At 39.5% G+C, this 16,382-nt stretch overlaps 1 protein-coding gene across 2 annotated transcripts in view; it reads right to left on the minus strand.

The window, feature by feature from the left end:
* Positions 1-16,382, minus strand: part of PLD5 (phospholipase D family member 5) — a 161,514-nt gene that overhangs the window by 122,166 nt on the left and 22,966 nt on the right. The window lies entirely within an intron of this gene.

Raw genomic sequence — 16,382 nt, forward strand, 5'->3', positions numbered from 1 at the left:
TGATTGATGGGATTCAAGGAAACAATGGGAGACTGTTGCTCAATATGATAGGCAATGCTCTCCGAATCTCAGATCAAATATTAAAACATGGCATAGCACTACCTTATTCTACAATATGAAATCCTGCAGTACTAAATCAGACACAATTGTGTAAACCTCCTAAAGACAATCTCCTGACGTGCAATTTACATAGCTGCATGAATGTATAGTCTATGTCATTCTGAAACCAAATGTTCAAACAAGTATAATGTGCATTTTTCTACTGAAGAAAATTTGCACAAAACCACACATATATATAAAAATATAAAAGTCTAACTTCTGTTGCCATAGTTATTTTCTTAATTTTCATTATTGCCCTGTAATTAAAATTTCACATAAGGAAAAAAAGCTTTATAAAGGAATGGGAAAGTGGGAAAGTATATGGGAAAGCAGGAGAAGTGTAAGGGAAAGGAAGCAACATCATGCTTGCAGCTGAAAACCAACTTCATAGTATTTCCATTATTCCTGACATTTTATTTAAGAGGTAATAAGTTTCAGAGTAGTAAGAATGTTTTCCAGTATGCGTAAAGAAAAGGCCTGACTTTTTTTTTAAATAAGCTTCCAAAACTTCCAAACTAGTGCACATCCCAGAAGAAACAAGCTCATGTATTTCAGAACAAATCTGATATAAGCATTTTATTTCAATCTGTGAAAATCTAAAACATAGCAAACAACTACTTCGGACAAACAGGAACAACTTTTCTGAAATTTAATGTGAAATGTATCCTTTTACCTAACAGTAACACTGAATATGCCACTTAGGTTATATGCATATTTTAAATATAATACATATTAGACACTTTTATACATTTCAAATATATGTGTAAATCTGTGTTTTCTAATACATTACCTAAAATCTTACAAGAATGCAACATAAGAAAATCTTCTTCAGGCATTTACAAAGCCTGCTTCTGAAATAAATAAAATTTGGATCTTTTTTTTCTGCTGCTAGGTATAATCATGGCAACATATGAAAAGAATTAGAAATGATGAGAGGAAATGGCCTCAATTTGCACCAAGGGACGTTTAGATTGAACATTAGGAAAAATTTCTTTACTGAAAGAGTGGTTAAGCCTTGGAACAGGTTGAGTCACCATCCCTGGAAGTATTTAGAAGATGTGTAGATGAGGCACATAGGGACATGGTTTAGTGGGCATGGTGGTGTTGACTCGATGGCTGGACTCGATGATCTTGGAGGTCTTTTCCAACCTTAATGATTCTATGACTGCATTTGGGTGTCCAGAACTAAGGCTGCAGTCAGACTCACAGTAGGGCTTAAAAGAAAAATGTTAAAACGTTGCCTTGTTGCCTCATACTACTGGCAAGAAAAACTAAGAAGTGCCAAAGATAAAGAGATATTCAAATCTGGGACACTGCTTTATGCCATTTCTTCATCAGGATGGCTCACGCTCTTGCTGAGATAACCATTGTCTCATGCAGATTTTTTACAGTTCCGTAAGTGTATTTACAGAAACTGTTTGATGCAGCTTCTTCCAAGTGCTGAGCGTATCACCATGGCAGCAAGATAGCAAAGCTACTCCCATATCAGCAAGCCAAACAGAGCCAGCGCTCATTCTCTAGCCCCTAAGAGCAAGGGATGTGACCCAGCATGACTCACAACACTAGCATTCTTTTTCCTCTCAAACCAGATAACTGCAGCCATTCTACTCACTGAGAACAGTCCTGAGTCCATATTTTGGGTAAATTTGTAGCAACAAGCATCCTAACTACTACATAGTATAAATTACTTCATGCCTTTGCTGCAGGGAATAACTCCTACCATCTTGCTACGTCGCCATGCAAGCAGCAAAACAACTACAGAGAGTTGCACGGCCACTGGACCAGCAGGGACCACAGTAGCCTCCAAGGCTGGGCCAGCACACATGGAGGCAGCAAGAGATGTTTCATTAAAAAGAGTCCACAGTACCTCTATCACACATGTCATAGGTCATAAAATAGCCCTAAAAACCTTTTAACGAGCTTAAAACTTAACGACCAAAAGCTATATAAAACCTACAGTATTGAAAATGATATGGTATCACAAGAACAAGGGGAAAAAAAAACGCAGGGGCAACAGATGCCTTATGTTCCTTTAATACCAGGAAATTTTACAGTAGCAATTTCTAGATGATTATGTTCAAGGAATACATAAGAAAGGGGAGGCCAAAATAATTCTGAATGGATTCTCCTAATCTAGCTTTAATTCCCATTCCACATAAATTTGGGGAACGTATTCAAGGCTTCCTGACTTCTGTGTTGTAGTTGAAATTTGTATAAAGTTTAAATCCCTGTTCTTTCAGTACTGCATGTGTACAGCTTGTCAAGCTCTGCAGTTTGACTGACTGCTTCTCACTATGAGTAGCACAAAGTTAGCACCATTAGTAAGACCACTGCTATTCTACCAGCACTAAAATAAAGACAGAACTGCATAGATCTAATTTACTGCTTTATTTACACAGATGCTTTATATTATGCATTTGTCTTTGACAGTTATAATGGATTAGTTATTTCACTTTTTCTTAAGTACCAGCTTAATGGTATGACTACAAATAGTGTAGGGGACCTTGCAAATCCACACACACAAAAAAAACCACCTTATCAAACTGTGACAATAGTATTTTTTCTTTGAACTAAGGATAGCACAAAATATTAAATAAAAAAAGCAAAAATTCCAAGTCTGTGATTCTCCTAACTCTATATTTTTAGTCACAGGTCTGAAGGGTCAGATAAAGAACATTTAAAAAAATTTATACAGCTAGTAAGGAAGATTTTGAATGGTTTTACAGTTCATCTTGAAATTACTCCTGCTGAATGGTGATTTTTTGATTGCTTTTAAATCTGTATATTACATTAGAAATGAATATTTGAATATTGCTTAGATTCAAATTGATGAAAACAAAGAATAAAGAATAGCTACTGGCACCAAACAAGGCTTATGAACCTTTCTTTTGACAATGGTAATAAATCTTAATTTTCATGCACTAACGCCATACTGAGGGCAATTTTCTAATAGGCTTTTTCTAATTAAAATAAATTAGAACAGACCATGTCACTGTTCTATTATAGCATCCGTGCATGCCTGTGTGTATGTGTGTGTGCATGTGCGAGTAATAGCAGGCTTCTTGAAAGAATTCGAAATAGAAGAGCTTACGCCATAGACAGATTAGAAGGAATCTGTTAAGATTTGCTCTTCAGACTCTTGCGTCAGTGGGCTTGGGCAGACTGCTTGATGCTATGTTGTCTGTATCCCCTTGGCAACTGGGATCCCTCAGAGCTTATCAGACCTATCCTCCTGCTTCCTTCAGTAATGCCTAAAACCCCTCTGTGTTTAAGCTTTCAGTCTTCAAAACTTAGTTGCAGAATACAAGGTTGGGAGGGACCTCTAAAGCTTATGTAGTCCAACTGCCCATATACATGGTTAATTTATACAAATTTTACTTCTAACAGATATTTCTCTAACCTGTCCCTAAAAATCTGCAGTTGAAAGAGATCCTACAGTCTCTTTAGGCAACCCATCCCACGTATTACCTTATTGATGACTAACTTAAGTCTCTTATGCCGCAATATATTTTTTTTCCTTCCCATACTTGTTGAAAACAGACAACAGAGTATTTCATTCTTCCCTGTTGCAGTCTTTTACATATTTGAAGATTGCTAGAGAAGCTAAGAGGCCTAGGCCCAGAGCATCTACTAGCTTGACTGGACCTGTCAGAGGACAACCATGGCTAAGAGTTTCACTCTTAACAGTGTGGAGATCTCTCTACTGTAAGCTCAGAAATTCTGTTGCATGAGAGAAAGATTTCTTCAGAGCTTATGGAAGATAGGGAAAGAAACTCCTGCAGGAATAAGGACTATCAAAAATGCTGCTACTTTCCACTTCATGAGCAAAATGCATTTCTTTCACCTGCCTCATCTAGCTTAAACAATACCTACGTTAAAGCAAATCCACCAAAACACTGCATTTACTAAAACAAAGCATGGTATTTTTCATGCTGTTATATCCCTAGGTAGAGAGTGAGAAAAAGAGCAAAAGCCGCACAATGGGTATGCAGTGAAGTACTATTCAGGCTAGATTTTAATCTGAGAAGGACCCTATCTGTTTATTTATTATTAAGAAAAAAGGATAGTCTATGTCAGTTAAGGTTGCATCGGAGCCTGTGCTACCCAGGCAGAATTTAAAATGAGAGCAAGAAAAAGGCTTCCATCTTTACTGCACTCCCGTTGCTCAAAAGCTGTTAAGAACACTTCAGTGGCCCATAAAGCTTTCAGTTTCTTCACAAACTATACGTATCTCCGTAATACACTAAATTTAATCAGGAATTTACTTTTCCCTCAATACAGTACAAAAATGTCCTTCTCTCCCCAAACAGGAGCCATGAAATTGCAATGCTGCATCTATTGAGAAAACTGAGCACATAACAACAAAACACGTCACGGCTTTGAACTAGTGCTTTATTTTTATATCTATTTAAAGAATAAAGGAGGTAATATTTATACAGCATAGTAATATGGAGTTCATATCTGCTTGTCAGAACCACAGAGGCTCTAAGAGGTAGGTTTTCGCGTCTTCTGTCATATCAGTAGTCTGCTCCTTCCTGCAACACCTCTGAACACCAGTGTGAGAACAAAAGCACTCATCTTCAGCACTAGGAACCTCTTCAACAGCTCTTAAAATTCTGCTTATGAGTGGGATTTTATGGCATGCTACAGTACATTTGCCAAAGATAGCAAGGAACTGGACTTCAAGAACTAGCAATCATTCTTGGATTAACCTTGGTTCTTAAAATCATTATGTGTGTTTATTAGAGAAAAACATACTATGAAGACTGTTTTCCATTAATCTGGAATCCACATACAGCAATAATCTTCATTGCAGCCTTAAATCTCCCAGCTAGTATGATTAATACCAGTCAACACTTAAGTTCCTATTAAACGAAAATAGGAAGGAACTGATCCAAGAGTGCTAAGCTAAGTTAAATATTTTCAAATCGGCTGGGCCTAGTGAGCTTCATCCTTGGATGTTTAAGGTACTGGCTGAGGGTAACAGAGAACTTTTAGCACTACCTCTGAAAACTCATGAGCATGAGTGAAGTATCAGAATACTGGAAAAAGCAAAAATGTTACCCATATTTAAGAAAAAAAGGTGGGCAGGCAATAGAAGATGGGAAATTATAAACTAGTTATTTTAACTTCAATCTCTAGAAAATAATTGAACAAGTAAGTAATGAAGCTATTATACATAAACACCTAGAAGATAAGAAATTTTGTCAAGAAAAATTCACATCAATCAATTTTGATTTCCATCTTTCCTAGTCACGAACCCTGTTATCCTGCTGGAGAAGCTGAAAATAACATATACATTGATCTTTAATGAAAGCTTTGTTGCAAACCATAGAAACTATGTCCAGATTATCATAGGAGAGGTGTAAAGCTGGTTGGAATATCATGCTCATTGGGAGGATGTTTTAGAAGGGATTCAGAGGTTTCTGCTCTGTATCTGTTTTTGTTCATGTCTTCATTAACAATCTAAATTATGGACTAGAAATGAAATGTGCTTATTAAGTTTTCAATGAAAACAAAAGTAGCGCAAATTGAAAGCATGCTGGAAGACTAGACTAAAATTTCAAAATGTTCTTGACAACTTAAGGGGTGTGTTGAGAAAAATAGGTTAAAATTCAATTAAGGAAGAGAAAAGAGCTACCAGCAGGTAGGAGCAATCAGTTGCACAGATACAGGAACAGAGAAACCATTAGGAAAAAGGATAATCAAAATGATTAAGAGGCTGTAGCAGATGCTTTAGAAAGACAGACCAAAAAAGGGTAGGAGTCCACAGTTTGGAAAGGAGAAGAAATATGACCAAGGGGTACAAAATGATCACAAAAGCATCAGGTATAGCGAAGGCAAAATTATTATTCATCAAGTATTACAACACCAGAAATAGGGGATGTTTATTGAAACTTGTAGGAGTTAAGCTTCAAAAAGATAAAGTACTTTTTTATGAAGTGGATATTGAGCATCTGGAATTTGTTGCCACGGGAGGCTGTGAAAGCAAACAGCAGCAGCAGCAGGTTTAAAAAGAGATTAGACAAAGCCTTCAAAAACATGTCCAGAGCAGATGCTAGAGAAAACAGGCAGCGATGTGCCCTCTAACAGAGATGATGGGGGACATGCTGTTGCCACTGTTAGACACGCAGTACAGGACTAGATATGCCACGGGTCTGAGCAGTAGAATGTATTTTCTACACTCTTAAATAGTTTCCTTTTTCCACAGAAGGACCCACAAGTTATAGCAGAGTACAACCTGAACATGAATCAATCACATCACACTGTTGTGTTGACTTACATCTCTACATCCTGGTATAATGTTTGTACTGCATACAAGGCAAAAATAATCCTTACCCTCTACTTCAAGTTGGCATATTTTGTTCACCTTTCAAAACTGTATGGAGGCAGTTTAGAAAAAAAGCAACAATAAATATTTAGTCCTATAGTTACCACAGAAAGAAGAGAATCAAGAGTTAATTCTCCAAACAACATTCTTTAATTTCAGTGTTTTCCAAGCAAACAAGGCATATGAAGTCACAGTGTCTGCCCAGCAGTCCCTGTCTGCCCAGTTTCTTTTGAATCTGTATTTGAAAGAAAGATTTATAGAAACAATTATCTCAGACGTTTTACAAAATCCAGTACGTAGGTAGACTTGGTTGAGAAAGACGCAAATTAGTGCCTCTACCGAGGGAAAGAGGGTCCAAAGTTTTGCCTTCCAGCTCAGCACCATGCAGCCTCATGGAGACAGGGACGGACGAATCACTGCTGCGGTGGTATACAGAGGGGTTGAGGGCCCTGAGCACACACCCGCAGCGAAGCAGCTGTGTTGGTTTCGCTGCTCACTGAACAAACATTTGATCCAACAGGTCAGGCATATAACACAGGGACAGACATGTTACTATAAATAGAAAACCAATAAACTACTTTGGAAGAAATCCAAGGCTTTAGGGGTTACTTATCTGAACCGCCTCCACACAAAGTGCTATATTACAGAAAGCTATTAACATTCAGAATATGAGCTCTATAAGAAAAAAGGGTATGCAGCACATGACCAACTAACCTCTAATGCATTTTGTTGACCAGAATTGGCATAAGAGAAAAAGTGAAAAGCCTGAATACATTTAAGTGTTCATGTGCCATTTTCCCAAAATTGGCCCCTGACTTCTCAACCTGATATATTGATTCAGTCTTCAGCGTAACATAAGACAGTATTATAGTTTGGCAATGCCAAATAAAGGCCATTGTCTACTCTAAAAATAACAGTCTATTTAAATCCAGTGTCTCCTGCAAAGAAGGAGGAAAAAAAAAAAAAGTATTGAGCAATCTGAACCTGGCCCGAACAACCAATTCAGAATACTATCAATACCTCATTAGTAAAAACCACTGTAAATAGGACTTCTGTATCCTGATATCTCTTTACACGTCTTTAAACCTGGAGCCTCTAAGTAAGGACTCTTACCACTGCTAGCATTAGACCCATTACTCCACCAGGAATTTTGCAAGTAAAAATTGCTGTGCTAGAGAAAGCTATAACTGATTTCTTTTTGGATCAGCACTCCACCATACAATAAAAGACAAAGTACCTTTAGAAAAACCAAACCAAACAAAAAACCCCAAACCCAAATGCTAGAACTGATGACAACAGTATTGGATTAACATTTTGGGGTGACCAAAGAAAGAAAGGCTGTAAAGTACACTGAAAGGAAGTGTGGAAAGAAAATACATATGAAGGGGGGGGGAAAATTATGGGGAAAAAAGCCCAACAACAGAAGTCCATGGTTCACAAAGGAAGAGTTGGGGAAAAAAAAAAAAGGAAGGAAGCAGAAAGGAAAGAAAGAATGAAGGAAAAAGAAATTATAAAAGATAGAAGCAAGAGGTAGAACCTAAAACTTGAGAGGACTGGAAACAAATATAAAATTGAAAAGATACAAAAAGATATAAGAAAAAAGGTAAAAAACAGATCAGCACCTGAGAGTCTACAAACTAGCAGCTAAAAAGTGCTACTAACACGTATACACATAAAGTGCTTAACTTTATATATTAGATATTTTATATACAGATAAGAGACCTTCTATATACAATTTTAGTTCACAAATATAATTAAAAACTGAACTCAGCCCACTTCAGAAATCAGATGAAACACAGCAAATAATCACTGAGCAAACAAACGTTTAAAGGTCTATTATTTCCCATCAAGAAGTGGATCCTATAAGGCAGCATTTTGAGAAAGAATGAAATTAATAAATACATCAAGATGCAAGCTATTTAGTATATTGCAGAACAGTCCATTCAAAATCAGTTATAATCATTGGAGGACAGCTGGCTGGGGGGATCTAGCAGATGAGACAAAGACTGCCCTATAGTCTACGAGTCCAGGTATCAGCAGGCGCTGTTGTTGTCTGATTGCTAGCAGGAAATGCTCTTTGCAATTTTACACTCCTTACGTATCACCCTGGAGTCTACAGCATAGCAGGCCAAGCAGTTAGAAAGCTCCAAGTAGTAGCCCTACTTCTCTCCACACCTCGTTTAAATTTGATGTTGATAGTCTTAACTCCTAATGAAAACCTAGACAGAAATACCAGAATCTCTACAAATCAGAATCTTCCGTGGACACTAAAAAAGAAACTGCAGTAACTTGCCATATTGCATCTGCCTCTAGCCAGCAATTCTCTTGTTTTCAGAATCAACAGAACAAAAAATAATAGTCCACATTACTACTATCTTTTCCACACTTTGTTTGCATTCATCATAGTAACATGTTTCAATTAACACTGACCCATGAATTTCTTAAATCTCTTCTGGAATGAACTGTTCATTGTACATTTTCAACTTTTAATCTAAAGATTAATCATGTTTATACCAAAGTGAAATGGAACATTTCAAATAATAAAGAAGGGGGAAATTACATTTTTCGTGTTAGTTGCTGATGAAACATGCTCAAAACTTTTCCCTGTAGACATTTCAGACTCATTCTAAACATCTCTCCAAGAAAGGAAGGACATCCCACATTTAAAATACTTGAAGTCATGCATTTAAGGCCTAACACATATTTCAAGTTTTATTTCCATTTGGTCACCTTTGAATACCAAAATGAGCTGGAGCATTGAAGTCGGTTTGGCTACAATGACTCCAGAGTGATTCCATCCCCATGCCACTGGCTCAGTCTAACACAGGTTGCTCTGGCAGCACAATGCTGCCCCAAACTAGGCAGCACTGCAGTAACTATAGGACAGCTTTAGCTCTTCAGGTAAGGCTCCTAAAGGAGCAAAATATAACAGCTATAAAGGTCCTGAATTTTAACATCAATCCTGTCATGCTATTAAGGCACGTTCCAGCCTAAGGACAATCTGTTGAGATGGCAACATCCAGCAATTCAGAACACTTTAACAGTCTGAGTCCAGGACAAGAAGCATTTGGGGACAGAGGACAAGACGGGGTATGTTCTGGCTAACTATGGTATTTAGCATTGCAACATCAAAGAATTTGAGGCTGCCTGACAGAAGGGATCACAAAATGTTGGGCAGCTATTTTGTGTGCACACAATAAACAAACTTTTATGTGCAAAGGACCTTTTAAGAGAAAATACAGGAAGCCTAACAATGTCAGTGCAAGTCATGTCCATGACAGATCACGCTGGTATCCGAAAAGCACCTAAACATCTTTGTGGGGTTTTACCCATATCTGTGCCACGTTCCCTGAAATCAGAGAGTGTTTGGAATGTAGATTCTGGTACAAGGACAGTTATTAAATGTATAATCTTTTTGGTGTGTATATATATTCTTAAATATGCAGGCAAACAGGCACCCCATATATACAATAATGACTGTTGACAGCCAACACAAATCTGTTTCTAAATCACAAGGAAAAAATTAGTAGTATGTTAGATTCAGTTATATATGTTTTTTTCCAAAGGCAGACCAGACTATATACAGATGAATACACTGATTTGATACTTGGGATCTCTACTTTACAAATGGTAATGCCTCTGTTATGTTTAAAAGTAACTATAATTTATTTTCATACTTTAGTAACTGTGGGGAAAAAAATATACTAGTGACATACTCCGTTAAGTAACCTAAAACACAGCATCAACTACAAAAATCACATTTCTTTCAAGAAAGTGTTTTATCTAATAATATTGCTAATAAGGCTTTAAGATAAACTAAATGAAATTTAAAAGTTGTGAAGAAATTTTTTTCCCAGTGTTTGCATATGTCATTTTTGGCACATCACATGATCATATGTACAGTCAGCTCAACCTTCTTGCACATAGCCTTTCATTGTTTTTCTAAGATTCTTTCAAAAAGAGACAAGACAAAAAAAAAAAGACTTAAAATAAGAAAATGTGGCTACTGGCACATAAACACCATCAGGAAGGCTGTTAAGACACAAATTTGAGCTCAAGTGCAGTTCTGCAGCATAATAAACTCACCACTCTGCCTAGAGCATGTTTTTTCTTAGCCAAATTAACAAGGCAAAATACATTACCTTAAACTTTTTCCACTGAGGTTTAAGCATTTCATCCTGCAATTGGGACAGGCTAAGAGTTCATGTGCCATCAATTACAGCAACATGACATTAAGTCCCGATAAAGCAATCATTCTACAATCAAAGGCAGGTGGTGCAACTGAACCCAGAGGTACTAAATGAGTTAGATGAATTGCCAGTTTCCCTTTCATAAAGTGTAAAAAGCAAATTAAGAAGATTTCAAATTTTTTTTTTTTTAAAGAGTTTGCTTTTACTCCTTCTGATGAGACACGCTTAAGGAAAAAGTTTTATTAACATTATTATAAATTGACACAAGTTCATGAAATGAAATTATCTCATATGGGAAGCATTTATTTTTAGCTCATTCTGAATTTCTAACTACACTGTGAGTACATGTTGAAATAATAGATTTGCCACTCAGCCAAGCAAGTTAATTCCACTGTCACAGAGAACACAGCCAATGTGACATTCACAATAGGAATTATATTCTACTTTAAAGAGGGATAAAGGAAAATAAAGAGAGGCTTATGCTCCATAGCTAATCAGAGAGATAAAGGTAAACTAGTTAATTATAGTTATTAAGTGTATCAGATCTATGCTTTCTTTCTTATGACAGACTTGAGAGGTAATTTAGATACCATGTTTCTTATCCTATAAAATTCTGTATTTGAATTAAATGACAGTATTCGTAACTTTTGTATCTTAAGTAATCCTACTTGATGGATAATTCCTTTACTGGCTGGAAAATATGTAACATTATGAGTAAAGATGGGACTACTGTACTGACTTTGGCTTCTAGGAACTCAAAATTATATACACAAAACTGATCCCTACTATCATTTTTGGAAATAGGAAACAAAGATATTTGGCCCAGATCATTCCTTGCCTGCCCAATGCTTTGAAGAAATTCTCTATATCAAGATCCCTGAATTTCTGCAAAAAAGGAATAAGAGACAAATATCTCCCTCCTCGGCACTTGTCTATGGTTCCAAATGACACTTTTTACGGTGAACAGTAAAGGACTGAAGAGTGGGATGTCACCAAGAGCAGCACCATCCCCTACTCTGCATGCAAAGCTCCAGCATGAAGAGAGCCAGGCTCTAAGTATCCACTTTCACATGCATCCCACAAAGGCAGCTGGCTCCCCTTGGAGGGGGCCCCAGGGGCTCAGCTTCGCTCACTTTTCTCTGACCAAGAGGGACATTCCAGTTCCGGTTTTTGTTTTGTGTATGGGGCTTTTGGCTTTTTTTTAAATGAAAGCACTTCCTAGAAAAGCAGGAATGAGTTAGGTAAGGAAAAAACATCAATTCCTCAAAGTTTTCAATGACTAGGATGTCTGGTGCTAGCTATTTATAATAATTGTTAATAATAAGTCTTATTGATTCAAAAATATTTGGTCAAAATGGCTTTCCCTGAATCACAGCAAAAGAACAAAGATATTTACAATGAGAATAAATTTATAAGCACACATGGATATATAACAAGCAAACAAAAAGAGCACTAAGAAAAAAAGTCAAGAAACAAACAGCAACAGACCTTTAAGACCTCCAATCTTCTATTTTCCTCTACCATAATCTCTTTCTGTATGAGATCTGTTACAGTGTTCTCAGTATCCCTCATTGTTGTAGGATTATTTTTCCTACCCCTAGTGGAGTTGACACCATTATGCGTGGAGGAGATAAAGAGCAGAGAATCAAGTAAAAAAAGTAAATTGTTCCTGGATGTCCTCTTCTTTCACTGTTCGAAGTATATTCGCCCTTTCCTCCCTCCCTGCTCCACCAAACAGCAAAATAATTCATCATTATTATGGTCTCACCCCCACTAACAAGCCCCTACTCTATTCTGTCATCTTACATGTTTCTCTCTTAATACAGTGCAGAGAAAAGTCCACAAAAAGGACACCAGGTTTTAAAACCAGTAGATTATAACAGATATCAACAAATGGTTACAGGACTAGTGCCACAGCCAGGGGTTCGGCTACTTAGACCATGGGACTCGCTTTAAGAAACCTGGTCTACTGGGGGCTGATGGGGTCTGTCTGTCAGAGAAGGGGAAGAGTATCTTCGGTCATAGGTTTGCCAAGCTGGTCAAGAGGGCTTTAAACTAAAGTTGCCAGGGAAGGGGAGCCTCAATCCATCCCACTCCTACCAGTTTGATGCCAGTGCCAGCAATAGATGCCCAGAGCCTGGAGAAGGATCACAGGTCAGCAGGAGAGCTCCTGAAGAGCAGCACAAAGGAACTCCAGCAAGAAAGACAGCTTCATCGGGGGCCCAACTTAAATGCCTCTATGCAAACGCACATAGCATGGAGAATAAGCAAGAGGAGTTAGAGACGTGCGTACGCCTGCAGGGCTACGATCTTATTGGCATCACGGAGACATGGTGGGATGGCTCCTATGATTGGAGTGCTGGGATGGAAAGATACAGACTCTTTAGGAAGGACAGGCAGGTGAGATGAGGAGGGGGTGTCGCCCTCTGTGTCAATGACCACCTGGAGTGCATGGAGCTCTGCCTGGGGATGGATGAGGAGCCAACTGAGAGCTTATGGGTCAGGATTAAAGGGAGGGCTGGGATAGGTGACATTACGGTGAGGGTCTGCTACAGGCCACTTGACCAGGAAGACCGAGAGGATGAGGCTCTCTATAGACAGATAGGAGCAGCCTCACGTTCACAAGCCCTGGTCCTCATGGGGGACTTCAACCACCCCAATATCTGTTGGAGGGACAAAGCGGCAGGGCATAAGCAATCCGGGAGGATCCTGGAATGCATCGATGATAATTTCCTTTTCCAAGTGGTAGAAAAACCAACGAGGAGAGGTGCTATGCTGGACCTTGTTCTCACCAACAAGGAAGGGCTGGTGGGGAATGTGAAGCTCAAGGGCAGCCTTGGCTGCAGTGACCAAGATATGGTGGAGTTCAAGATCCTTAGGGCACTGAGGAGAGTGTACAGCAAGCTCACTACCCTGGACTTCAGGAGAGCAGACTTTGGCCTCTTCAGGGATCTGCTTGGTAGAGTGCCTGCCATGGGACAAAGCCCTGGAGGGAAGAGGGGCCCAAGAAAGCTGGTTACTATTCAAGGATCACCTCCTCCAAGCTCAGGAGTGATGCATCCCAACAAAGAGGAAGTCAGGCAAAAACCCCAGGAGACCTGCATAACTGAACAAGGAGCTCCTGGACACACTCAAACACAAAAAGGAAGCCTACAGAGGGTGGAAGCAAGGACAGGTAGCCTGGGAGGAATACAGAGAAATTATCTGAGCAGCCAGGGATCAGGTTAGAAAAGCTAAAGCCCTGATAGAATTAAATCTGGCCAGGGACATCAAGGGCAACAAGAAAAGCTTCTACAGGTATGTCGGGGATAAAAGGAAGACTAGGGAAAATGTGGGCCTTCTCCGGAACGAAATGGGACACCTGATTACCTGCGATATGGAGGATGACTTTTTTGCCTCAGTCTTCACCGGCAAGGGCTCAAGCCTCACCGCCCAAGCTGCAGAAGGCAAAGGCGGGGACTGAGAGAATGAAGAGCTGCCCACTGTAGGAGAAGATTAGGTTCGAGACCATCTAAGGAACCTGAAGGTGCACAAGTCCATGGGACCTGATGAGATCCACCCGCAGGTCCTGAGAGAACTGGCAGATGAAGTTGCTAAGCCACTATCCATCATATTTGAGAAGTTGTGGCAGTCCGGTGAAGTTCCCACTGACTGGAAAAGGGGAAACGTAACCCCCATTTTTAAAAAGGGAAAAAAGGAAGACCCAGGGAACTACAGGCCAGTCAGTCTCACCTCTGTGCCTGGGAACGTCATGGAACAGATCATCCTGGAAGCTATGCTAAGGCACAGGGAGGACAGGGAGGTGATTCAAGACAGCCAGCATGGCTTCACCAAGGGCAAGTCCTGCCTTACCAACCTAGTGGCCTTCTATGATGGAGTGACAACATCAGTGGACATGGGAAGGGCTACAGATGTCGTCTATCTGGACCTCTCTAAGGCCTTTGACACAGTCCCCCACAACATCCTTCTCTCTAAACTGGAGAGGTATGGATTTGATGGGCGGACTGTCCGGTAGGTGAGGAATTGGTTGGATGGACGCATCCAGAGGGTAGTGGTCAACAGCTCAATGTCCAGATGGAGGTCGGTGACAAGTGGTGTCCCGCATGGGTCTGTATTGGACCGGTACTGTTTAATATCTTCATCAATGACATAGACAGTGGGATCAAGTGCACCCTCAGCAAGTTTGCAGATGACACCAAGCTGAGTGGTGCGGTCAACATGCCTGAGGGACAGGATACCATCCAGAGGAACCTGGAAAAGCTTAAGAAGTGGGCCCATGTGAACTTCATGAGGTTCAACAAGGCCAAGTGTAGGGTCCTGCACCTGGGTTGGGGCAAACCCCAGTATCAATACAGGCTGGGGGATGAAGGGACTGAGAGCAGCCCTGCTGAGAAGGACTTGGGGGTACTGGTGGACAAAAAGCTGGACATGAGCCAGCAATGTGCACTCGCAGCCCAGAAGGCCAACTGTATCCTGGGCTGCATCAAAAGAAGCGTGGCCAGCAGGTCGAGGGAGGTGATTCTGCCCCTCTACTCTGCTCTAGTGAGAACCCACCTGCAGTACTGTGTCCAGCTCTGGAGTCCTCAGCACAAGAAAGACATGGACTTGTTGGAGCGGGTCCAGAGGAGGGCCACAAAAATGATCAGAGGGATGGAATAACTCCCCTATGAAGAAAGGCTGAGAGAGTTGGGGTTGTTCAGCCTGGAGAAGAGAAGGCTCCAGGGAGACCTTACTGCAGCCTTCCAGTATTTAAAGGGGGCTTATAAGAAAGATGGGGACAAACTTTTTAGCAGGGCCTGTTGCGACAGGACAAGGGGGAATGGTTTTAAACTAAAAGAGGGTAGATTTAGATAAATATAAGGAAGAAATTTTTTACAATGAGGGTGGTGAAACCCTGGAACAGGTTGCCCAGAGAGGTGGTAGATGCCCCATCCCTGGAAACATTCAAGTTCAGGTTAGACGGGGCTCTGAGCAACCTGCTCTAGTTGAAGATGTCCCTGCTTACTGCGGGGTGGTTGGACTAGATGACCGTTAAAGGTCCCTTCCAACCCAAACTATTCTATGATTCTATGATATTAATAAGGTCAGAATCCTTCCGGTATTTTGGGATATGAAGGTGTCCTGATTTACAGCCTTTTGTCAGGTTTTGTTTCTCTGCCTTGTCTTTCTCATTTATCACCTTTGTGGAAAAGGTTTTGTCCTACTCTTTTCTTAGTCTAATAATATATTATAGTATTATTCTACTGAATTGGGCTCATTGCCTATTGGTCGATTTTCTAGTGAAAATATTTATTTTGGTTTTCTTACGCTGTATATGAGAAATAAATTAGTTTTTAAAAATAATAATTTCCACAACATTATAAATAAGGTTAATCTATCAACATCATAACTCACTGAATATATATTAAAAAAATGTTAGCTTGGCTTCCTATATTTTCTAGTTTGTCTTTGATTGTTTTTTGTGTCCAAGTCATTGAAAATCCAGATGAAACAGAGCCCAGTTATGTAAAACATTCCTCTTTACTAGGTGACAGAGAATCTGCTCTTTCCCTCAATCCATCATCAATTTTCATGACACCTGACTTGAAAATCTCTTGAAGACCTCCACCTTTCTATTACATATCATTTAAGTCAACCAATGAATTTAGAAGTTATCAAGAAGGAAAAAGATGCATGCACATGAATATACATATTTACACACACAGCCTTGAGCACAAAAGTCTCAGTTTAATAGGAAAACATATCCAATGATATGATATCCA

The sequence above is a fragment of the Calonectris borealis genome, chromosome 3, assembly GCF_964195595.1.
Source record: "Calonectris borealis chromosome 3, bCalBor7.hap1.2, whole genome shotgun sequence".
NCBI lineage: Eukaryota > Metazoa > Chordata > Aves > Procellariiformes > Procellariidae > Calonectris > Calonectris borealis.